The sequence below is a fragment of the Saccopteryx leptura genome, chromosome 2 (assembly GCF_036850995.1).
Source record: "Saccopteryx leptura isolate mSacLep1 chromosome 2, mSacLep1_pri_phased_curated, whole genome shotgun sequence".
Taxonomy (NCBI): Eukaryota; Metazoa; Chordata; class Mammalia; order Chiroptera; family Emballonuridae; genus Saccopteryx; species Saccopteryx leptura.
Window position 1 is genome coordinate 72,262,311 of NC_089504.1, and position 26,669 is coordinate 72,288,979.

A 26,669-nucleotide genomic window follows, 5' to 3' on the forward strand; every position below is an offset into this window, starting at 1 on the left:
AGAAAATAATAGAAGAGGTTATAAGACATAACAGAATATTAGAATATTAATATTAATACATCTACCTTTGGTAGGTATTTTCTTTTATCTACAGTGTATAAAGAATTAGAGCTTTTGCCATTCTTTGCATAGACAAATATGCTTTTGAGATTTCAAACTATATTTTTCTTCAATACAGACCCAAAACTTTTTGTCCAAAAACTAAGCAATAGAAAAATAGAAAATGTTCTTATCAGCAGAAGTAACACTTGTGCTGTTTTTTATGGAAATTCAAATACAATAAAGAATGTTATAAGTCACCTTGCAATTCTTTACAGTTATATAATGCCAAGAACTCTAAAAAGTAAAGTCATAGGTTTTGCTAAAATAATGTCCACATTTGACAGAAATGTTTTTTTTAATTCAGTCTTAATTGTATTTCTCAATATTCTAAGGTATAAAAAAGGGCAATTAACAAACAGAACATCTCAGTTGCTGTGTCCTTACAAACATAGCACAAAATAGTAGTTAAAAGCTACAAGTTGTTTTGAAATAGAAAGAAAACAATACAATACAAGGCAGCAAACCAGGTAATAAAACTCTTGCCATATTAAGTAGATGCTTCAGTGCTATTCCTCATTTTACTCATTTGTAAAGAGTAAAATAACTCTAACCTATTTTATATATAACTTTACAATTATATATAAAATAAAATACATTAAGTACAGTTCTGGACACAAAGTGTTTTATAAATATTAAATTAGTATAGTGTTAGGATAAGATTCTGTAATATTTTTACTATAATTTTTAGAACATGTATTCACTCTTTCATTCATCAAAACACATATACCTTTTTCTCATTTTCAAATCTCTAATATGTTATTTCCCATTATTACTGTGATATGTTTCTCATTCAAATGTATATAATTCATTGACATATTTGGATGTGTTGTTTTATAGATTGCTACACTGATATATTTGGATGTGTTGTTTTATAGATTGTTACTTTATTAAATGTGTTAAAATCATTATCAAAAGTTAAATATTCAAATTGTTCAAGATTTGCCCAGTGAGAGCACATTCAAGCCCATTACTGTGTCTTTTCGACATGTATCCAGTATTTTTTGAGTACTTTGTTGCTTTCAGGTACAAAATGATGCCCCAGTTTCATCTTGCACATAAACTTGTCAGCTACAGAACCAGTCATTTTTCAAAGAAAATTTTCTCGTTTAATGATCTTTAGAAGCCAAGCTATAGGAACTAGATAGGCTCACTACTATGGTGATAACGCTGTTTCTTCATTCTACCAGTGTACATAACTGTACATACATACAGGCATTTACATAGATATATTTCTTGTATGCATCTACATATTTTAAAACCATGAGTTCACACTCATCCCTTTAATTACAATCCAATATCATAGGTTTTAGTTTTATTTTCTCTATTTTCATATCTATAACATCTTTCTTTGAAAGTGATATATTTAGATAGCAATATCCTTTTTACATACATTTATTCAATATATGTATATGTGTGTGTGTGTGTGTGTATATATATATATATATATATATATATATATATATATATATATATATATATATATATATTTGAACATTTGGTCAGTCCCATCACCAATACCATCCCTTAGGTGTCTTCATCACCCTGATTAGGCTACAACTCATCCCACTATGTGGATTTCCTCTTCAATCTGCTTGTGTTATAACACCTTTTCTGGAACATTCCCAGATATGCTCTGACTCCCTATGCTATTAAGTCATCTGAGTGGATTCCACCTTCATCCCACTTAAACTTTAATTCCCTGTTCCAAGTCATAAAGTCCCTTATCACCCACTTTTGGCACATGATGTTTGTTTATTTTTATCTGCCCATCTAATTTCTTTATGTCTGAATTGGTCAGGTAGAGATGAGATGAGAAAAGAGAAATAAATAAAGAAGAAAGGGAAAAGGTGAAAAAAGAAGTGATTACTATTATAGTTTTGATAATAAGTAGACAATGGAAAACATTTCCAATGTGACATATACACAGAGATATTATTAACATTAACTTATGCTAAAACCAAACTCTCAAGATTATTATTTAATTTTTTAAATTTTATGTATTATTTTTTTTACAGAGAGAGTGAGAGTCAGAGAGAGGGATAGACAGGGAAAGACAGACAGGAAAGGAAAGAGATGAGAAGCATCAATCATCAGTTTTTTGTTGCGACACCTTAATTGTTCATTGATTGCTTTCTCATATGTGCCTTGACCGTGGGCCTTCAGCAGACCAAGTAACCCCTTGCTCGAGCCAGCGAACTTGGACCCAAGCTGGTGAGCTTTTGCTCAAACCAGATGAGCCCGCGCTCAAGCTGGTGACATCGGGGTCTCGGATCTGGGTCCTTACGCAGCTCAGTTCGACGCTCTATCCACTGCACCTCCGCCTGGTCAGGCTCAAGATTATTATTTAAATGTATATTTAAATATGTCATTAACTACCACACATACTACAAAATGTCAGTATTCTGTTCTTCATTTGAAACTTCAAAAATGTTATGTCTCTTTAACTTGCTTTGTCAAGTTTTGAATCTCCTGTTGAAGTAGCAATAAATAAATATAATTTGATGTTATTCTTTTAGAGACTGCCGGGTTTGTCATTTTATTAAAGAAAGTTTGGAATGCATTCTTTAATATTTTTTTTATTTATTCATTTTTAGAGAGGAGAGAGAGAGGGAGAGAGAGAAGGGGGAGGAGCTGGAAGCATCAACTCCCATATGTGCCTTGACCAGGCAAGCCCAGGGTTTCAAACTGTTGACCTCAGCATTTCCAGGTCGACGCTTTATCCACTGCGCCACCACAGGTCAAGCCTGGAATTCATTCTTAATAGAGGACAGGAATGGTGTGGTTCACAAAAGGAGAAGTTAGGCTTTCTCTTGGTCAATGCAAATTTAAGAGTACTGCCAGACATGTCAAACACTAGGGATGCAGGTCTGTAGATTATTATTCAGAATCAATTTTAACAAGGCTTTCTCTTAGATTTAGTTTTAGGAATGAACTACCATCCATCTAAAAGATCAAGAACTTTTTTTTTACCCTAAAGCACCATAAGTTGAATTCCAGTATTATAATATATAAAGGTTACTTACTTCTTTCTAAATTGACATTTATTATAAAAACAGGATATATTATAAAGGAATTTCTGATATGATATCAAATCTTCTAGCTGACAAGTCTGTAATACTTATATACTACAAAAAAAATGTTATTGTATCTATCTAGGCCACGACAGAGCTCAATGAAGTTTTTGAAATACTTTTTTAGGACTTAGCAATATGAATTAAAAGTTGGAAAAACTCTATTATCTACTTCAAATTATTTAAAGTAATTTCTTGGTAATATTCTGAACCATAGTACATCTTGCAAGAAAGTAATTGTACAATTATAATTAATAATTCATTCATTACTCTTCATATCAAATAAAATTTTCTTTTATTATAAAATAATGTGTTTCTTCTAGTAGATAAAAGTGCATAATGATAACATATGGGCATATCATTAGATAAAAGAGCAAAATTATCTCCTTAGTTAAAAAACTGTTAGAATAATAAAATATATTTGCTGCTTTCTTTGTATGGATATAAAATTAAAATTTACAGCTTGACTACCTTAACCAGTGGCCTAGATTTTGGAAAAAATTCTTATTTTATTTTATTTTTTGACATAATAAATTTACTCATGCAAGTACCTATTGAGAGAATAGAAAGAAAAGCCACAGTGGGACCATATATTTATAATACATATATCTAACAATTTACTTAGTAATAATAAGTGATATTTAAATATTAATTTAAAAAATACTTACAATTTTTTTTAAGTCTTACAAATTTAAACACACATCTTACAAAAGAGAAAAAAAAATTTTTGTATTTTTCTGAAGTGAGAAGTGGGGAGGCAGAGAAACAGACTCCCGCATTTGCCCAACCAGGATCCACACAGCATGCACACTAGGGGTGATGCTCTGCCCATCTGTGCAATTGCTCTATTGCAACTGGAGACATTCTAGCACCTGAGGTGGAGGCCATGGAGCCATGCTTTACGCCTGGGCCAATTTTGCTCCAATGAAACCTTGGCTGTGGAAGGGGAAGAGAGAAAGAGTGAGAAAGAAGAGGGGGAAGGGTGGAGAAGCAGATGGGCACTTCTCCTGTGTGCCCTGGCCAGATATCGAACCCAACACTTCTACACGCGGGGCTGATACTAATAAAGTTTTTCTAAATGTATTTTTTTAAGATTCTATTTATTAATTTTAGAGAGAAAAGGAAAAGAGAGAGAAAGAGAAGGGGGAAAGGAGCAAGAAGCATCAACTTCATATCTGCCTTGATTAGGCAAGCCCAGGGGTTTGAACCAGTGACCTCAGCATTCCAGGTTAATGCTTTATCGACAGTTCCACCATAGGTCAGAAAGAAATTTCAAATGAACTTTAAAAATTATTTTATCACCATTACTTAAAGTGAAATGCAAATCAAAACCACACTGAAATATCATTTAGTAAATACATATATTTACTAAAAGGATTACAATTTTTAAAGTCATTATTATTTCTTGACAATTATGTGGAGTGACTATAATATAAAATAATTTTGATAGAAATGTGCATTGATATAATTTTGGGGGAAAACCATTTAGCAATATCAACTAAAGCTTTAATTATCCTGTATTTCAAAATACATTCCTAGCAGAATAGATATAAAAATATTGTTAGCACCACTCTTTATAACAGCCTGAACTATGCTGCTCACAAAAAATAGGAGATATTTTTAAATGAATATGAAACAATTAAAAAAAAGCGTTTGATTTTTTTATTAAACAAGAACATCAGAAAAGCAAATGACGTCAAAGAAAGCTGTTCAATTATGCAAATGAGATACAACTCAACCATCATGATTGAGTAGCAAGTGACATATTGGTGGGGGTGAACAGAAGCATGTCAAACTGGATGAGAGTGCCACACATTGACTGTTCAGGAGGGTGTATAGTCAAACTGACAGCAATGGGGCATGGACAGGATCCGATTGTCTAGCAGTTTTTGTGGGATCCTCTGCCACTTTTGTTCCAGGGCAATTTACAGCATAAGATGTGTTGTGGGAGGCATTGGATGGTTTGCCAGACATCTTCCCAGTGCATCCCAAGCATGTTCAATTCAGGTCTGGAGAATGTGAAGCCCATTCCATGCATTCAATTCCTGCCTCCTGAAGCATATAGTTGACAAGATGCATACGGTGGGGCCTTGTATTATTGTCCATGAAAAGAAAGTTGTTTCTGAGTGCTCCAGCATAGGGCACCACTATAGGATGCAGGACCTCATCTCAATATCTGACAGCAGTCAATGATCAATTTCTGATGATGGGGAGGTCAGTATGACCAACAATGCTGATGCTAGCCCCACCATGATTCCACCACCACCGAAGAAATCCCTTTCTTGGATGAAACATGAATTCTCCCATATTCCTCATTCAAACCACATCAGGACACGATAATTGTCAGGCTGAAGACTGAACCAGGACTCATCAGAAGACAGTTGACCACTCATCATAGATCCATTGACAATGCCTATCAGCCCACCTTCTATGAGTTCTATGGTGTTCATTAGATAACGGAATGCATACCATTGGTCGCCAGGCATGCAGTCCAACACGATGGAGCCAATTTTCTTCAGTCTGGGTGTATATCTGTTCTCTAGTGGCAGCAAGAAACTATCTCTGCAGCTCTGTTGCATTGCTGCACCTGTTCCTTCTTGCCAATAAGGTCAAGTAATGGTCATCTCTTGCTGTTGTAGCAGATGGGCAACCCTGCCACTGTCTTCTTTGTATTGTGCCAATCTCTAGAAAGTGATTCCATAATCTGCTAATCTCTCTTTGGGATGTTCCAGCTGCTGTTGCCACTGTCATCTGTATTTGACCAGCTTCAAAATGTCCTATTGCTCTCCAGGCTTCGCATTCAGGCAAATTGTGTTGCAGGGGCATTACAAGAGCTGGGAAATTGCAGGATGTGCACTTTCAGGATCAAGGAACGTGCAAATACTCCAGTATTTTCAGCCTTTTGTATAGTGCATTTTCACCAATAAAATAAAAGTTGGTTTTGCATTTCATTTGCATAATTGAACAACTTTGACTTGTTGCTTGCTATTCTGATGTTATTGTTTAATTAAAAATATCAAATGCTTCTTTTTAATATTGCTTCATATTTATTTTGAAATATCCCCTAATATTTGGAAACAACCTACAATAGAATAAATCAATACATTTATGTATTATATATTTATATAACTATGTTTTTATATATTATATGAATTTATATAGATATAATATATAAACATATATACTATATATTATATATAATTAACTGATATATATAGAAATGATATATGATCAATGAATACCATACAGCAATGAGAATGAAAAAGATAATGCAGCATACAAGTTTCTGGGTACAGTGACATGAGAAAGCCAGCAAGAGGGGAGCAGAGACCAAATGATAATTCCAAATAGTGTTAACTTATCTTATGGAGTAAATGTCTGTGTTCCTTCAAAATTCATATGTTGAAACCCTATCCCCCAATGTGATAGTAGTAGGAAGTGAGACTGTTTTGAGGTAATTAGGATTAGATGAGGTCATGAGGGTGGATCCATCATGTAGAATTAGTTTCCTTGTGAGAAATGATAAAAAAGGGAGTTGGCTTCCTCTCTTTGTTTTTTTGCCATGTAAGAATTGGATAAGTAAAAGGTCATCGACAAATAAAGAAGAGGCTCTCCCCAGACATCACATCTGCTAACACCTTGATCTTGAACATCCCAGCCCCCATAACTGTGAGAAATACATGTCTATTGTTTAAATCATCATGTCTATGGTAACCTGCTATCGCAGCCTGAACTGACAAAGAAAGTATCTCATCTGAAATAAATTCTGTCAGCTTTTATTTCATAAACTGAACAAAGCTTGAATTTGTTCTCAACCTAAAAACATATACCTGATTGAGGGCCTGTGGGACTTAATGCAATTGATACCATTTCCTGTCTTCTTTTTAAATTATTTCCCCAATATTCTTATCCTATTAATACCTTGGACATATGGGAACCCTTAAATAGATTGATTGACATTTACCACTGGCTCTTTAGGCATCTGAAACCTATAGTTATAGAAAAATGGCCACCTGCATCCTAGGTATGACAGGTAAAAAAATAAATTCTGGGTTGTTACTGAAACTGTACAAAGGGTTGAAAACATATTACTCTGTATCCAGGGGAAGAGAATTATCTCCAGAGAAGTGCTCTTGTCAGCAATGAATCAAATAAATGCTTTGCCATACTGAACTCAGAGGAAAAGAATTTTTTAAAAATATCAACATGAACCTACGATTTAGTTGAATAAATAATAAAAATCTTGCCCCTTCTCCTTAAATTCTATTTTCAACAATGAGAATATTACCCAATATATAGCTCTTCAGACTTGATGTGTATGTGAAATGCAAATGAATCTATGAAATTAGGAAATAACATTGAAAAACATACTTCAATATACAAATCGATTTCATCTGACAACCAAAAACTTGATTGAAGATCATGTGAGGAATAGTCTTTCTCAACTCTCTCTATTCCTTTCACCCCATTCTGTTTAAGACTTTATACAACTATAAACTTTCTATTTCTTAAGTTGCATTGGGAGGTTTTAATTTAGTCTCTTACAGTTTGAAGTTTCAAAAACAAAAGCTGTTTTTTTAATGATTCCTCTAAAAAATCTACTAGAATGGTAAGCAAACAAAATAATATAAACAGTCATTTATAGATAGATTCTAATATCTAGTGACTGTTTAAAACCAAAATTATATTTTAGATTTTGATGCATTAACATTAATTAAGGGGTTTTGCAATGAGGATAGAAACCCTTTTGGTAATATGTGTAAAACTGTTCATGTTCTTAATTTAAAAAAATTATTAAAACCAAGGCTTGTATTATGCAAATTCTCCCATATTGATAACTGTGTTTTCTGATTAATGTATACAAATTAGAGAAAACCAGGGTAAACTATTTTCTGGGGTAGAATTACATAAAAATTCTCCCTTGGTTAAGAGAATTATTAGTTATATAACCTCAATTAATACTATGTCACCTAAAAGTTACCTGTAACAGTTCACTGTACTAGTTATCATAAAATCATCTAATAAATATTTTGATTAAAATTTTTAAAGTTGTTTTCTATTATTACATTAATATTTAATTGAAACATATGCAGGCTATGATATTTACATAATTCTAATTTTACCAGGACTACTCTCAGCTCAAATCCCAAAAGTTTATTTATTAGTAAACTTTTTATTTTTAAGAATATAATTTTTGAAGAGGAAAGAAAACATTCTTTTAAAATATGTAAACCCCTAACATATTCTAAGGCAATGAAGATTTCAGTTATGTGTTGCAAATTGAGTTGAGTTGAATCAAGTATAAAATAAGTATTATTCTAGAATAAATATATATATACATACATACTCATATGTAATATATTATATATTATAGCCCAATTATATTATTAATATACATGCCTCCTTTATAATATTATATATATATTCACATATACATATGTTTATTTATTTATTTATTTTTTATTCAGTGAGAGGAAAGGAGGCAGAGAAAAACTCCCACATGTGCCCTGACCAGGATCCACTGGGCAAGTGTTCTGCCCATCTGGGGCACTGCTTCATTGCTCAGCAACTGAACTCTTTCTAGCACCTGAGGTGGAGGCCATGGAGCCATCCTCAGTACCCAGGGCTAACTCGTTCCAATCGAGCCATGGTTGCACGAGGGAAGAAAGAAAGAGAGAAAAAAGTGAGAGGAGGAGGGGTGGAGGAGCAGATGGGTGCCGCTCCTGTGTGCCCTGACCAGGGATCTAACCGAGGACATCCACATGATGGGCCAATGCTCTACCTCTGAACCAACTGGCCAGGGCTATTTTATATACCTTTTAATGTTTCAACACTATATAATGAACAATTTGCCACATTAATACAGAGAAAAAACACATTGTTTTGATAAACCGCATAATGTTCCTTATAGCAAATTTATTTAGCCATTGTATTCTTTGATGTATCTTTTATAAAAATAACTATATTTTTAAATATACTCTTAAAAATCCCATGAGTATTTATCAAAGAAGCTCATAAGAGCTGAATATACATTCAGTATTTGAGTAGGCCTGAACAAATTACCTTTGGAAATGTTGCACCAATACATCCACCCTTGAATTTGAAGGTTAAACAATCATATCATCTGAAAATAATACATTTTATTCCTTTTTAAATATTATTCATCTTAATCTATTTTTGCTTTATCATGTTGGTTATAATGAGGACATATTAAAATTATGTCAATGACTGCAGTAGATAAAGCCTTAACCTGGAACTTTCAGGTTGCCAGTTAAAAACCCTGGGCTTGCCCTGTCAAGACACATACAGGAAGGAACTAGGAGTTGATGTTTCCTGCTCCTCACCCTCCCTTCTCTCTCTTTCTAAAATGAATTAAAAAACATGTTTGCATATCAGGTATCATATTTGCTATTGATTTTTAAAAGATACATTTTTTCTCATTAGACTTTTTTTAATAGTATTTAGATTCATAAGGATTATATTGATATTATTTAATCAAGAATTAGTGTTAAAATGATCAGATGTCATTTTCATATCTAAGGTGATTACATTAATCTATTAATATAATGGATCATATAAATGGTTTGCCCATCACCAGTAATCCTTTAAATTGTAGATAAAATTTTTTGAAATCATACCACATAATTTTTTAATATAATTCTGTATTAAACTTCTAATATTTCATTTAGAATAGTTCTTCTATATTCAATTGTTAATTCAACATTTTACTAGATTATATGTCATAATTATAATAATCATAATAAATTGAAGCATTGATCTTCTATGTACACTTAAAATTAGAAATACCATTTCTTGTTTAAAGGTTTAATAGAAGTGTCAATATTATATGGACCTGTTATTTCTTTTTTTTTTTTTTTAACAGACACAGAGAGAGAGTCAGAGAGAGGGATAGATGGGGACAGACAAACAGGAACAGAGAGAGATGAGAAGCGTCAATCATCAGTTTTTTCTTGTGGCACTTTAGTTGTTCATTGATTGCTTTCTCATATATGCCTTGACGGGGGGGGGGGGGGGGAGGGGGGGGGCGAGCTACAGCAGACCAAATAACCCCTTGCTCAAGCCAGCGACCTTGGGTCCAAGCTGTTGAGCTTTTTGCTCAAACCAGATGAGCCCACATTCAAGCTGGCGACCTCGGAGTCTTCAACTTGGATCCTCCGCATCCCAGTCCGACGCTCTATCCACTATGCCACCGCCTGATCAGGCGGACCTATCACTTCTTATTTCATGTTTTCTAAACCTTCCTTATTAAATGTTGGTCAATTCTATACCCTTCTAGAATATTATATTTTATTTGTTTTGTTTTTTTTTAAGTGAGAGGAGGGGAGATAGAGAGATAGACTCACACATGCACCATGATAGAGATCTACCCTGCAACCCCCATCTGGGGATGTTTGAATCAACTGGGCCACTGGCTGTGAGAGGGGAAGAGACAATGAAGGGGGAGAGGGTAGGGAAGGGAAGCAGATGGTCACTTCTCATGTGTGCCTTGTCTGGGGATGGAACCAGGATATCCACAGGCTGGGCCAATGCTCTATCTACTGAGACAAACTGGCCAGGATCATTTTACCTATATTTTTAATGTTATTAGTATGTTATTCCATTTGATACTTTCTTGGTTTTTGGTTATATATTTATTTTTCCAACTAATGTTAATTCTGTGTTCTCTATGATTTTCTTAATAAAATTTGGCATAAATCTGTAAATTTTATGAATGCAGTTATCAAATTGTTGAAAGTAATTTTTCTATTTCATATTTTTAATTGATTTTTAAAGGTTTTCCATACTTCTATGAGGTTAACCTATGTACCTTTATATATAGAAATTTATAAAATTGAACTCATAGAAACAGGGTAGAATGATGGTTACCAGGAACTGAAGGTGAAAAAAATAGGCAGATTTTGGTCAAACAATATAAAACTTTAGTTATAAGATAAATTATTTCTGAGGATCTAATGTATAGCATGTTGACTATAGTTAATGATACTGCATTGTATCTTTAAAATTTTCTGTAAGAGTAGATCTTAAGATGTGTTTTTAACAAAAAAGTAAAGAAGTTAACTATATGTAAGTGATGTGATGAATATGTTAATCAACTTGATTGTGCTATTAATTTTGCAATGTATACATATAGCAAATCACCATGTGGTGCATTGTAAATACAGTATGTAAATTTTATCTTGTCAATTATACATCAATAAAGCTGTAGAAAAAAATAACCTAAAATTAAAAATGTTGAAATTAGTTGATTCTCCCCAACAGTCTCATTCTTTCAGACCTAGAATGGAAAATTTTCAAAAAGATTTCCTGTAATGTTTTTCTTCACACCTACATAATTTAGAAAAAAAACTATTGTTACTGAGAGGTTATTTTTACACTGACATATTAGAGACAAAATTCTAGAAGAATTTGCATAACAGCTTTCTCTCCCTATTAGAGATGTGATTCACTTATCATGTCAAGCAAATGTACCGTGCAGTTAGCAATCAAAAGCCTAGATGTTATTGGCATTGTGATTCATAATCAACGACAGGATAGATATACTCTGTTCAGAGTCAAAATCTGTAAAAGATGCAGAAAGAACTAAAATGATGGGAAGTATCATATTTTTCCTCTTTAAATATATACTCTCTAGGGTTTTTGTATTTTTTGTTTTGTTTTTACCATATCCACATCTTCCTTCTTTGTATACAGTATTTGAGGTTGTTATTTCTTTAGCCCTATTGATCACATAATACAACATTTAATTTATCTTTCGTAAAAAATAAAAATTGAGAATCAAACAGTTAAATAATTGACTCAAAGCAGTCATTAGCTTGAAGTAAAGTGGACAAAATTTATCACCAAGTGTGTGTGATTCCACAAGCTGTACTATCTTCATAAAAATATGTGTCTTTTTAATTTAAAATACTCATTATAACTTTTATTTTTTTATGCTATACTAAAATTCTTAAGAATAGGGCTATACTTATTTTGTTTACTGCTGCAATCCTGAAAGATTTTTTTTCAGTTACCAAAACACAGTAGGTACTCACAATTGTCTTAATTGGAATTATCTTGTTCTCACAAAATAACTGTTCATTTATAACTGTTCAGGATTATTCAAAGATTGAAGGGTTCATTTCAATATATGAGCCAGACCTATATCTTGCTACCACACAGTATTTAAGTTAAACAATAACCTTGCCTTCAAGTTGTTCACAATTCTTTTTTTTTTTTAGTTAGAGGAGGGGAGATAGAGAGACAGACTCCCACATGCACCTCAACCAGGATCCACCTGGCAACCCTATCTGGGACTGATGCTCGAATCAACCAACCTATTTTTTAGCAGCAGAAGCTAATGTGCTCAGACCAAGCTATTCTCAGCACCCAGGGCTGACACTGGAACAAATCAAGCTACAGGCTACTAGAGAAGAAGAGGGAGAGAATGGGGAGAGGGAAGAGGAGAGAAGCATATGGTCACTTCTCTTGTGTGCCCTGATGTAGAATCAAACCTGGGAGGTTTATACACTGGGCCCATGCTCTATCCACTAAGGCAACCAGCCAGGGCCAAGATGTTTACAATTTTGTGGAAGAAATTCGTAACAACAAACCTCAATAAATGGTAGAATTCAAAAGGCCCTGAACAATTAAAAAGTGCTAAATGACTCAAAGATTTCCAAATAACAGTAATAGTGATCAGTTTAACTTTTCATGTCTTGCCAAATAATCTATAAATATATTATAAAGTAACTAGATGGAAAGTAGTGGAAAAAGAATGAACACACAATAATTTATAATATGACTAATTTAACTTTCATTTGTGTGAATAGCTTCCTAGAAATCCAAAGGAACATGTCAACTTAAAATTGCTGCCCATGACTCTAAACTAGTATAAATAGAAATGTAGGTCCAATTTTCTTCCTAATGATGCCACTTAATCATTTTTTTTAATTTGTACTTAAAATGAGCAGACTGTTCTATTATCTATCTTTCAGATATAACCATTGATTAGTTTAATCATTTTTTTTACAAATAAGGATCAACTAACTTAAGATAAAATCAACAAAATTAAGAACATGATTGTCTCTTTATACTAATTTTGAAAGTAATAATAAGTACTTTGATGCATCATATTTCCCAAGAATCACTTACAAAATATCTCCATGTGTGTTATGTCACTAAATTCTTAAACATAGAAGCAAAACAGGTCATAAGGCTCATTTTATAGATGAAAAATCTAGGGACATATGTTAAATAAATTTACAAACATCATCCAGCTAATAAGCAGCCAAAAGTCAGCTATACAAGAACCTGAGTCTTCAGCCTTCAGGGTTCATTTAAAAAAAATGACTCAAATTTCTGTTCTGATTTCTAATTATTCTTTGATCTTTGATGACATTATTTTCTAATTATCACCACAGTGCTATAGAATGAACAAAGAAAAAAAAACCACATTCTGATAATTATATTTTTCTTTTAAAAAAATCCTAAAGATTTTTAATATTTAAAAAAGTACAATTTTCCCACTATCTTAGTGTCAGTAGAAGTGTTAAGGCAATCAAATTTAAGTCTCCTAAAATAGCTAACCCATGAAATATTACAAAGTCTGTTAATTGGTACCAAGATTACAGAATAAAATTAAATCAAAGGATAAAAATTTATTTGTTGAGTGAGATTGGAGATATATAAATATAGTCTCAGTGGACATTTTAAAAAAGGCCAAATCTTTCTTTCTTATTGATTTGTCTAAATGTTACATATCAGAAATAAAAAACAAGACTTTTTTTCCAGTTGCAGTAAAAAAAAAACTATGTTTCTAACTTGATATATTAGTTAAGTATTTGAACATATAATTGGGTCTATTTTTAAATACGTTTTCTTGAGGTGGTAAGAATTTCTACATTGGTATTATAATTATCATACATATTTATGGTTGGGATATATAACTATTAATAATAGCAATTATTCAATAAAATGTGATGATATTTGTTCCTCATCTATTAAAATATCTGTGTCATTTATTATTGTAAATAAAAAGAATAATTTTTAAAATTTTTTTGCACTTTTTAATTACATCTTGACATACAATGTTATATTAGTTTCAGGTGTATAACATAGCGTTTAGACATTTATATAACTTAGTGATCACCTCAATAAGTATGATAAAGTTAATTTCAATTCAACTTCATAGAAAATACAGGTTAAAAATTTAAACTATCCATCTCTGCAACATAAAGATTTGTTTACAAAGAAGGTGAAAGGAATTGGACAAATTACATAATTGACCTTTTCAAATAAGTTAAAAGGAATGTCACTGTGTCTATATGATTAAGTGGATATTGGGAAGTGCAACAGAGCATATGTCTCCTGATGTCCCCAATGGCCTTTTTTCATTCAACGATCATACACTACTGCAGAAGGTTTTAATCTAGTTTATTTTGTGAGCTCAAGCTGTGTGATTATGTTCAGAAAAAAAGTTGAAGAGTGAAAAGCACCATTCTTCATGGCACCCCATATCTGTAGCCCAGTTGATTTTAGGAAACATAATTCATCAAATAGTTGACAAGGCAGAGAGCCTCAATGTATCCTCTGCCTCCTTACTTGGTCTTGCAATTGGTTGACAGATGCCCTTGAGTTTGAGTGGCATGAATCAATGAAAATCTGTACTTAAAAACAGCAACATCACAAAATGGAAGAACCAAATTCCAGATACGCCACTAGTTTGACTGTAAATGAGATTGATATTTATTTATGAAGCATTAGCAATGTTGTGTTTTTTTTGTGTGTGTGACTATGTAAATATTTTTATCAGAGATTAAGTGACTATAAAGCATAATAAACTACAGCAAACACCTGGAAAACTCTCATTGGCAATTTAATTGCAACATTTTCAAAAGTCTATATATAACATTTACAGTCATTTCAGATATATTTCAGAATAAACACTCTGTAGACTTTATCCAATAGAATGAGTCTGCACCAACTGAAGCATATTCATAAAATAATAGACACAGACAACATTATGCTGATTAACAGTAAAAGAAAATAGGAGTAAGTAAAATGGGTAAAGAAGAGATGAACAGTGGTGGAAGGAAACGACTTGGGGTGGTGAACACACAATACAATATACAGATGCAGTATTATAGTATTATACACTGAAACCTATACAATTTTATTAACCAATGTCATCCTAATAAATTCAATAAAAATTTTTTTAAAAAGCATACTCATTACTCAAGGTGACTGCTCATTGCCTGTCAGCAAATGTAAAAAACTTATTTCTAAAAGTAGGAATACTGGAGAAAACAGATTATCTAAACATATCTGTCCAGAAACCAAAGTAGAATTCATCTATACACTGTTAGATTACTTCCTTTTAAGCACAACTATAATAATTTATTGCCCTGCTTATTAAATTCAAATACCATTGCATCCTCCACTCATCTCCCATTTAAAAATGTCCTTAATCAATAATATCTCATCCTAATACTCACAGTTCTCTATATTCTGGATAAACTTTTCTTTTTATCTTTCACTCTTCTCTACATATACCATCAATTGTCTCCAAACATCCTTTGCACTGTCTAGGAATATCCACACCAGCCCACAGCTATTATAAATTCAATTAATCAAATCAAATAGTACTTTCTTCAAAAAGCACAAAGCACTCATTTCTGATATTTCCAGCTGAATGCAATCTCTTCCTTCTCTAAATTTCCATAGTATTTTATAAATCATGATCTCAAACTGATAAGACAGAAGAACATGGGGAATATTTTTTCCATATTCTTTTCTGTTTGATTTGTTTTTTATTAGAGTTCATACAAGCAGTGAACATTGCCTGTAGAATATCATGATATTATACCTTTTATTTCCAGAATTTTAAACTATTTTTAATTAAAAATAATTTCAACATTGCTAAGCTCGTATCAATTTGTCATTCAATTAACATTAACCAAATATTAGTAATGGCTAACCTATAATGTTTGCTAGTTATCAAGAAAATAATTTAATCTTTGTAACAGTTTGAGGTACAGACATATATTTCCAAGAAGAGAGGGAGACATATAATACTTGAGGAAATTAGGAAACTCAATTAAGGTCAGGAAAGTAGCAAGAGCTAGAGAGGCTTTCTTGTCCTAAATTAATTCTGCACTTTTAACCACTTTACTAAACTGCCTAACCTTGTTATTGGGTTTTGGTGGTAAAGTGGTCATAAATATTATCATAGGATCTGACCTCAGATGTAGAATAAAATATATAAATAACCAGTAATAATTCCATAGCCTAATAAAAACTACAATGAAAGATGGACTTGTAAATTTTGGAGGACAATTCAGGGGAAAGTAGTCTCACCATAGGAAGTAAAAATATTTCACCTATTTTAAAAGTAAGAGAATTTCAGTGGGGAAGGCAGCTTGGCTTTTTTTTATAGTAGAAAATTCCTAAACTCACAAAAAAATATTAAACATTATTTTAGACAATAATATCTTTAAGAGCAATGACCATATTTATATTTTAGAATTTAAGGCTTTTTAAATTCATTATAAAGCATAGCATGATAAAATATTTTGTTGATTGGGTTGATAGAAGATATAATTAATAAATGAATTAAACAGTAAACTAATAAATGAATCATTGAATAAATGAGAAAGATACTGGCTGAAGACAATGTTTTTGCAAAGGATACTCAAAAACATCAAAGAATGCAAGGGGAAGCCTTTTCTCTCTAGGTATGCGTCACATATTTAACTTGACAATCTCCATGTGGAGGAAATAAAAACATTCTTGTATTTTGCAATTGAGTCATTTTCCCATGACATTTTCAGATTTAATTATTTAATACAATAAAAAGATGAAAAAAGAGAAGTAGCCTGACCTGTGGTGGCGCAGTGGATAAAGCGTCAACCTGGAACGCTGAGGTTGCTGGTTCAAAACCCCAGGCTTGCCAGTCAAGGCACATAGAAGATGTGACTTGTTGCTTCCCACTCCTCTCTCCCTCTTTCTCTCTCTCTTCTCTCTCTGAAATCAATAAATTAAAAAAAAAAGAAGTAAAATGAAAAATCAAAAAGTCATTAAATTCAAGGAATATTGTCTGCCTATCTCTTTCTGTTTAGTTGGTAATCATGCAAAATGTAGGTATAGCACTGTCACTTGCACTTTGCAATCAAATGCCAAATACAGGGTTATATTTTTATTCTAGTTGAAATATTTTTTTATTATTCACCTTCTCTAATAAACTGGCACTTAAAAGAGGGTCTGATAGGTTTTTTTCACAATGAATCAAAGAACTGCTCTATATTCTGGTTTATTATGCATGCAACATTTGAAGCTAATGAAGCATAACTTCTGAGCTGATAGTTTTATAGATGAAAGAGACATCATGTCACATCTTCTGTTAATTTTATCAGCTACTCACAGTCAACACAAAACACATTGATCGCTCTGTACTTTATTTTTGACACTTGATGGGCATTCTTGCTGCTATCTAATTGTTTCCTACCATATGCATAGTTTAGGCATTAACTATGAAGGAAACTCCTAGAAAAATATTATCTGTGATATCAATGGTACATTTCATTTAAGAAATATAATAAAGATAATCCTGTTTATTCTATTTTATGGAATTTGATATGCCCAGCCCCTTGAACAAATATTGCCTTGAAATAGTTACTTTTAAGAAGTATAATATCATCTAATATTGTTATTATTTTCATGAGGCTTTGTTATTTATGAAAAACACATAGAAAGTCAGTTCAGGCTAAACCATATAATCCTCTCTGTTAGTAGGACTGCTTTATTAAAGGACATCATAAGGAATAATTTATCACTGAAGAAATGGTTTCATTACAATAATACTACCCAATGTCACTCATTGAAGAACATTACTCAATTAATGAGTAATAAAATAAAGGAATAAGCTATCTATGATCAATATCATGATATAGGGAATAAACTACTATAAAAGCATGTAAATATATGTAACACAAAACAAGTTTTTATACATAATGATTGGTGGCTCTTTAAATATTTTAAAATGCAAATGTGAAATATAATGTCTAAAATATTGGCTCTCAAAATAAAATTTCAAGAGTGCAAAGTTACTTTTAAAATAGTAAAGTCTTTCCCTGGCCAGATGGCTCAGTTGGTTAGAGCATTGTCCTAAAGCATAAAGGTTGATAGTTCAGTCCCTGGTCAAAGCATGCACAGGAACAGATCAATGTTCCTGTCTCTCTTTTCTCTCTCTCTCTTCTTTCCTCTCTCTCTAATCAATAAAATAAACATTTTTTTAAAATAGTAAAGTCTTACTATTATGAGGAGAAATAAAGCTTTCACTCAGAGTAGAAAATAAGTTTTGCATTTTCATTTTATTCTATAACTTGCATGTTTATAATGGATGGCTAGTGTGTTTAAATAAATCTTACTTGATTCAAAAATAGTAAGTGTTACATTTGGAAGTGAGGAAAAGTATTTCAGTAGGACATTATATACATATTATAGGAAAAATGTATCATGAGTTATCACAACTAAAACAGAGTTGATAAAGCTGTTGTAAAACTAGAGCAACTAACTGGAAAATTGCTCTGCAAGTGCACGATAACAAAGTTATTAAAAACATGCATAATAACAAGTTATTAAATTTAGTGACAACAAAATTAATAGAGAACAAACACCTTCCATGTACAAATACTTTGTAAAGACTTTTTTTTTGGTAAAGACAACAACTGTAAAGGATATTTAGAGTAAAAATGAGTATACAAGAAGAAATGAAAATGAATACGTGTAATTTAGTCAACTAAAAATCAGATTCCAAATTTGACATTTTTACATACATGGAATGTTGTGGAATTTTAAAATTTATTTTAAGGAAGGTAAGCTATGAAAAGTAAAAGTTATTTTCAACAAAAATTAGCTGTATATTCTTTCATCTCTTCAGCTATGCTGATCAATATAGGTTGTATAAGTCACTGATTCAGGATCTACTATTGCCTTATTAACTCTTAGTATACAACTAAATTAATTTTCAGCTTTAAGTTCCCAAGAGACAATCTGGTTCAATCTCTGCATGAAATTGGTCTGTTTCTAAATATACTGTTGTCAAGTGCACTATATTAGAAATCAGAGAAAACCCTTTCTATTCTCAGTTCACCCATTCTGAGTCAGTTTCTTCATTTGTAAAATAAAATATGTAACCTACACCATAACTCTAAAATTTAGTAATTTTAAACAATCTAATATTACTAATGTTATTACTCATTTTTAAAGACTATTGTCAGTGTATGTTTTTGGATTTAAAACACAATCATACCATGATGTCAATCAACAATCTAAAAATATTGTAACATTGATTATATGTCTATGGATTTTTTAACACCTATGTAAATTCATGATTTTACATTCATTTCAAATCCTCCTTGACTGTGTAGTTATGACCCTTTACAAAACTTATCTGTCCATGTCTTCCTAGTAAATATATTCTAACAGATTAAGATGATGATAATTAAGTGGTTAAATGGGTAGTTTCAAGAACAAAATCAAAACTTGGTTGAACTGCTTATTTCTCTGCATTTATACATCTCTCTGGACTTTCCCTTCCTTTTATATTAAATGCATAGCAATATAACATATTACATATAGTTTTCATGAGAATCGCATGTATTAAAAGTTATAAAATACCTAGAATATTGTCTGGGTACTTGAGTATTGTTGTTAATATTATTATATTTAATTATATCAGTATTCTATTATATCAAATATTTATACTATAATATTAAATTATATATGGTTATCATTGCAAAATAAATTTATCTTCCTTGATACTTCTTCATAACATAATATATAACATATGTTATAGATACAATAATATACATTATTTTATAGAAATCAGACAAAGAAATAATTTAAACCCAAGAAAAAATGCTTCATATTTAAAATATTTCATTTGATATATGTGAAAATATACTCAAATAAATATTTTGCTTTACAGGTATTTATAAAATGAAGTTAATCATTTTTCAAGCTTTTACTATATTCATATTACATATCTCAAAAAATAGAAAAACATATTCTCCACTGGTACTAGAAGAACTTGAATAATGTTCACCCATAATGAGATTATCAAAGATAACTTCTTTTAACCTGTCTATAGGGCAGGATGAACTTCTGTTTACTAAATGTTCGTTCTTCTTTTCATCCCACAATGACCCCTTGAATCCCCCAAGATGCATTACATCATCCTAAACTCAGGATGTCTTTATTTACCTCTATCCCCTTTTCTGTCTCTTAATCTCTTCTGAATATAGGGGTCTCTGACTCTCTCATGTATGGGGGATTCCCATACCTATGTATTCATTATATTTGGTTATTTTCTTTTGCTAATCTGTTTTATGTATACTTGATCATTAGACCAGCCTAAGAACCTTGAAAGAAAAGTTTGCTACCTCCCCACACTACTATAAACTATTATTGTTCAAATACTTTAAATCAGAAACAAGATTTTTGACAGTTTGATCATCATAGCTCTGGTTCATCAACAACCTGCATTTCTGCTGTGTAATTTGAAAGCATACTTCATTTTTTCTGAGTTTTTGCGCAATTACAAACCAGCATAAAGAAACATGTTCCAATCCTATATCTGTAAAAAAAAAATCAATGCAATATGCAATTAAACAAACAGGTTCTAAATATCTACTCTAAACCAATACTTTCCTAGTGCCAGGGACAGACATTTAGCAACTAAATTCTTGAAGATTTTAAAATCTTTTAAAGGAAACTCAAGAGAGGGGCATTAAATTTTGTATAAGCTACAGAGATTTATTGGAGGGTGTATTTTGGATCTATATGCAATTTTGTGTTGCTGGACCATAAATATAACTAATGGTTCTTATAAAGTCCTACAAGGCTTTATCCAATTTGGCCTTTGGAAGATCCGGTGGAAGTCATTCTGACCAAAAGAAGAAAAGAAATTGAAGTAACTCAAGGTAAGCGATTTGGGAATAGCCTGAGACAGAGATTGTACTGGTTTGGGAGGCATTGCTTTTATCTATTAAAGTGTATAAAGGAAGGGAAGAGATACATATAAAAGGTGGCCTCTTACCAGTTTGGAAGAGACAGTTTAGAAATTGTAAAAATATTTGATAATTCCATGTGATAAGCCAAGCTGATATTACTATATATGGGAAGCAATATATAAGATAATATATAGGATGATAATATATAGGAAGCAAAATCAAGATTCTAGCATATGTCAACAGATCAAATATCATCCCAGAAAAGTATTGTTGATTAAGTGTCAATTTTTTTTTTTTGACAGAGATAGAATCAAAGAGAGGAACAGATAGGGACAGACAGACAGGAAGGGAGAGAGATGAGAAGCATCAATTCCTCACTGTGGCACCTTAGTTGTTCATTGATTTCTTTCTCATATGTGCCTTGACCAGGGGGCTACAGCAGCCTAAGTGACCCCTTGCTCGAGCCAGCGACCTTTGGCTCAAGCTGGTGAGCCTTGCTCAAACCAGATGAGCCCACGCTCAAGCTGGCGACCTCAGGGTTTCGAACCTGGGTCCTCGTTGTCCCAGTCCGATGCTCTATCCACTGTGCCACCTCCTGCTCAGACTTGAATTTTTTTACAAAGTAGAATTTCTAGGAATTTTCAATATTTAAATGTTTGAAGTATGTGAACTAATTAATGTTAATTGACATTAAAGACAAATGATACTTTTTGAGAATATCTGTTCCCATTTTCTGTTAACTTCGATCTCTTCCTGAGTCTAACCTTAGAATCTATATTACTCTCTACTCTGGACTCCACTGCTCAGGAGCTGAATATCACACAGGCACTACACTTATATCCAGTTTCTATTTCTTTGTCTGCTGAAACATCATTCAACATGGATTTTTTAGGTAATACCAAGAAGTGTCAGCTTTAATTTTTTTGTTTCTTATAAAAATCTGTCATTTTTTTTTAGGTGAGAGAAAAGAAGATAGTGAGGCAGACTCCTGCATGTGCCCCACCCAACAACCCCATATGGGCCAATGCTCAAGTACCAAGCTATTTTTAGCACCTGAGGCTGTCCTTTTCCCACAGAGCTCTCCTCAGTGTTCTGGGCCACGCTCAAAGCAACGAGCCCTGTAGCTACAAGAAGGGAAAAGAGAGAGAAGGGGAAAGGGGAGGGGAGGAGAAGTAGATGGTCGCTTCACCTGTGTGCCCTGACTGGGAATCAAAACCAGGACATCCATATGCCAGGCCAACAGTCTATCCACTGAGCCATCAGTTAGGGCCTAAAATCTGTCATGTTTTAAAGCTTGGTTAGTGAGACCTAAGTCTCTTCTTTTTAAAATGTTTTGCATCTGTATAATATGCCTTGTTGCAATATGCAGATTCTGATCATATATATATGTAAAGTTGAAACATGTAAGTATTAATGTACTTTAGGTGATAATTATTACTTTTTGAATTGCACAGAAATGAGCTCTTCTTGATAAAGCTGCTTTGGTTTTAAAAACTATTAATGTCATATTTTATGCCTTTCAAAAGGTACAGAGTAAAACAAAGTAATTGGGCCATGAAGTTCAATGTAGTATTTTATACAAGTAAAACATATAGCTTCTTGATAGCTTTTCTAATCTGATTCTAACACATGTAATTTCTTGCTAAAGCTTAAAGGGTCTGCATAGAGATCTATTATATGTGTAAATCAATAGCCAGAACATATTTTATTTTTCTATTATCTGGTTCAAAACTGTTACCAAAAGATAACTAAATTTGTACTGTATATTATCTTAAAAGTGAAGCTTACTAGCCCCTGGCAGTAGTGGTTAAAATAACAAGGGTTTCATCCAAGAATGAAAAGAAAAATGTTTGCTGATTTGTTGATATGGATAGTGTTGAAAAACACAATAAGGAAGAAAGACCAACATTTTCAACAGTTTCCCCAGTGCAAATAAGAAGGTAATAAGTGGAGGGGGACTCTAATGAATCTCATTTATTTAAATGTTTTTATTTTGAAGATTTTCAAGGTTCTCTGAATTGTTACTTAAGATTTCATCATCCTTTATCTCCCTTTCTTAAAGAAGAGATAAAGTGCAGCAAAGTGTTGGTAGTTCTTAACTCTACCTTTGTATTTGTAAACATTCTTAAATAAAATGATCTAAAAGAAAATATAGCTGACATTTGTTTCCCATTTCATTTTAATGTATTCCACATCTAACTCACAATGAAATCATTCTTAAAATTCACTGCCAGCCAATTATTTCTCATTTACACTGGAAAATTAGCAGTGGCTACATAGATGTTGCTTGTTGACATTTGTTATATATATAAAAGATATTTAAACTCAAGAATTCCTTTATTTTGATTTTACATTAACCACTTGTGGATAACTTTGAGAGTGGTAAATAATGACTTACAGATATACTTTAAAATACTAAATTGACAGCTAACTGGAATGGAATGTTTGTTAGGACGGTTCTGGTTTTGTCATTTATTCCATTTAAACTCACAATTCTTATATGTCCTCTCTTTCTTGTGCTGTGGAAGCTCTATCTGGGGAACCAAGAGATGAGTACCCATTAATTAATGAGTACCCACTGCCACTTTTATGCAAGCTTGGGTTTAGAGAAATGAGACCCCCAAAGTAAATAAAGATGATAAACAGAACTGAGTCAATACAAAGTGACCCAAAATAGAGGGACGGAACCAATTTTTTAAGTTAGAAAATACTCCCAAGAAACTGCTCCAATCAGAACTGGGACCTGCAACAATGCGTTCCATAGAGTAGTTACGTCAACAAAGCACTGAATGGCAGTAGGGGCCTGGGTTCTGGGCCTAGCTTCCCAAATAGCCAAATTATAATTCAAAAGCATCCAGTGAGTGCTAATGTGTAGGGAAATAAATGTAACAGGTGACTAAATTTACATATATATTTATATATATTTAAATTCTAAAGTAGTTATGCCAAATAAAATCGAAAAACTCTAGAACCAGAAGAAATTATAGTCTGATTAGTCTAATTGCCCGAGTATAAATAAAAAACTTTGTTAATAATCATTCCTATTGTGAATGTATGAAAGAAATAAAGTTAACTCTGAAGTAAAACAATTTTTCTCTTTTTAACATTTTCAACTTTATATCAAATTATATAGATAACAACTATATATAGGTCATAAAATTAACAAACTGAGCACATTTTCTACATAACTCACATCAAATTTAACAGTCTCCTGGTCTTCACGGATTCTTTGTACTGAGAAAGGATATTTTCACTTGTCTGCCTTGTTCTTAAGACTAACAACAGCCTTTCTGTCATCTTCAACCTCTTTAGTCCCAAGAAGCTCTTCTTTATTTCCAGGTTGTCACTCTGTGGCTTTAATTTGGAGAAGTGTTTCCAGGAGTATTTTTCTGAGGAGCTATTTGTCCATATATACTCTTCCATGTCTGCTTCAGCCTTATTTTTCTCCCATTCCTCAGTTTTCCAAGACTCATGGTATAAAACTGTTAGAAGATACATTGCATAATCATAATTCTGTTTCTTTAAAGGGCGCCTATTGTGGACTGTTAATGGCAGGAAGCCATTATAGATTCGAGGCTTGGCAAAAGGCTAAGTTCTCCCCCCTCCATCTCCATGTTTGGCTTTGATGCTGAGTATTTGTACCCACTCCACTTGCTTCCTTGGGTTCCCAGAAGCAATATACATGCCCTTCCTCTGACTCTTTGTTTGTATCAGATGTTTGTAAATTTCACTAATGTATCCTGTTCTTGCCTTGGGAGAGTTCCTGTCTTAGCCCTTGATGCGCAACTTTGTATCAGGGTCCTTGATTTGCATAGGTCTATATAATAAAGCGAACTGGGCTATGAGGCACTCAGATACTGCTGGCAGTTTGAAGAGTCCTCCCGGTCCCATCGGTTTTGTTTTGACAAAGTGTGTTTCCTCAATTGCGCACCGTTATTTGGAGCCGCGCTGGTCCGCGGCAAGTGGCGCCTGAACAGAAGACTTGAGTATGAGTACGAGGAAACTAAAACTGAAGGAAGGTGACGGAACTCCCCAAAGTGAAGTGCGCACAGTGAGTAAAGAAAGTTTTTTGGGAAAGTGTAGTTGGGAGTAAAAGAATATGGGACAAATAGGGTCAAAAGTAAGGGACCTTTATGTAGGAATGTTTCTGTATGAAGACAAATCATTGTCTGAAGAGTATCAGGGTGAGCTGGAAACAGAGGGATATGAATACAAGGATAACTTGGAGTGTGAGGATGACAGGGGGGATGAAAAATCCGTGGCTATGGCTGCCTTAGCCGCAGGGCCTCCACTGCCCTCAGCTTCTTCCTGCATTCAACCCTCTGCTCCTCTGTTCCCTTATCAGGCTGATTGCGGAGTCTATAGCTCAAAATCTGGGAAATCCCCCCTCCAACAATCAATAGACTAGGCTCAAAATGTAGGGGAAACAATAAATGATGGCTTTACCTGTTTTCCTGTTGTAGAAAGACAGGATGATACAGAGAGATTAGTGCGAGAACATGAACCTGTACCTTTTAGAACTCTGAAAGAGCTTAAACTTGCTTGTGTTCAGTATGGGCCTACTGCGCCTTCTTCACTTGGTTTATTAGATACTATTAGGGCAAAGGCTCTTCCCCCAAATGACTGGAAGGTGATGGCTTGTGCTTGTCTCTCTGGTGGTGATTATTTGCTGTGGAAGTTGGACTTTCATGAAGGGGCTGTTGACATAGGAGAAAAATCTCAGTATAGTCAACCTGAGCCACTGGTTACAGCAACTATAGAATTTGAGAATGGATAAAAGATTCAGGTATTAGGAAAGTTACAGCTTTTCCTGTCATGATCTGTTTTTCTTTAATGTTTTAACTATGATCTTCTAAACTATCATTTTGTTTCTTTCTTATTCTTTGCCTGGAGGTTGAGGCAGGGGACCTGGGTGTTGGATCTGACTACAGAATCCCAGCAGCTGCCGAGAGCAAATTTTCTCGGGGAGATTTTGTTTAGTCACATCCTTCAGTCCCTCTGTCTGAAAATGCCCTTATTGATATCAGGCAGGCATCTTTCTAATCTGGATGTGCTCTGAAATCCCAGGTTTCTATCTGGTTTGTCTGGTTCGTCTAATTCTTGTTTCTGTTTAGTTTTTGTTTAATGTTGTCAAAATGTGTCTGTTTTTAAGGCCTAAATTAAGTTTGTTTTGCATGCAAAAATTGGAAATGCTGGCTCTAATATTTAGAAAAACTAAAATGTTTTTAGAACTTGTAAGGAGCACTCACTTAAATTTAAATAGAATAGAATGTAGATCCTTAAGACTTACTGATTTGGATAGTGCATTGTGAGATGTGTTCAGAGTTAGGAGCCAAATAGCAACTTAAGTATTAGGAAACTCCTGCAAATCTTCTTTGTCATGCTCTTTTTACTTTAAGTTTTTTGAATACTGATGGACAGAGTCATTCAGCAGCAGAGAGACTCTGGAACCCTACGAGGAAAGCCTTCCCTGAAGTGTGATGGA

General features: G+C 33.0%; 1 pseudogene; it reads right to left on the minus strand.

Annotated features, from left to right (window-relative positions):
* LOC136391382 (small ribosomal subunit protein mS35-like) overlaps positions 1-26,669 on the minus strand; it is a 75,721-nt pseudogene that overhangs the window by 45,353 nt on the left and 3,699 nt on the right.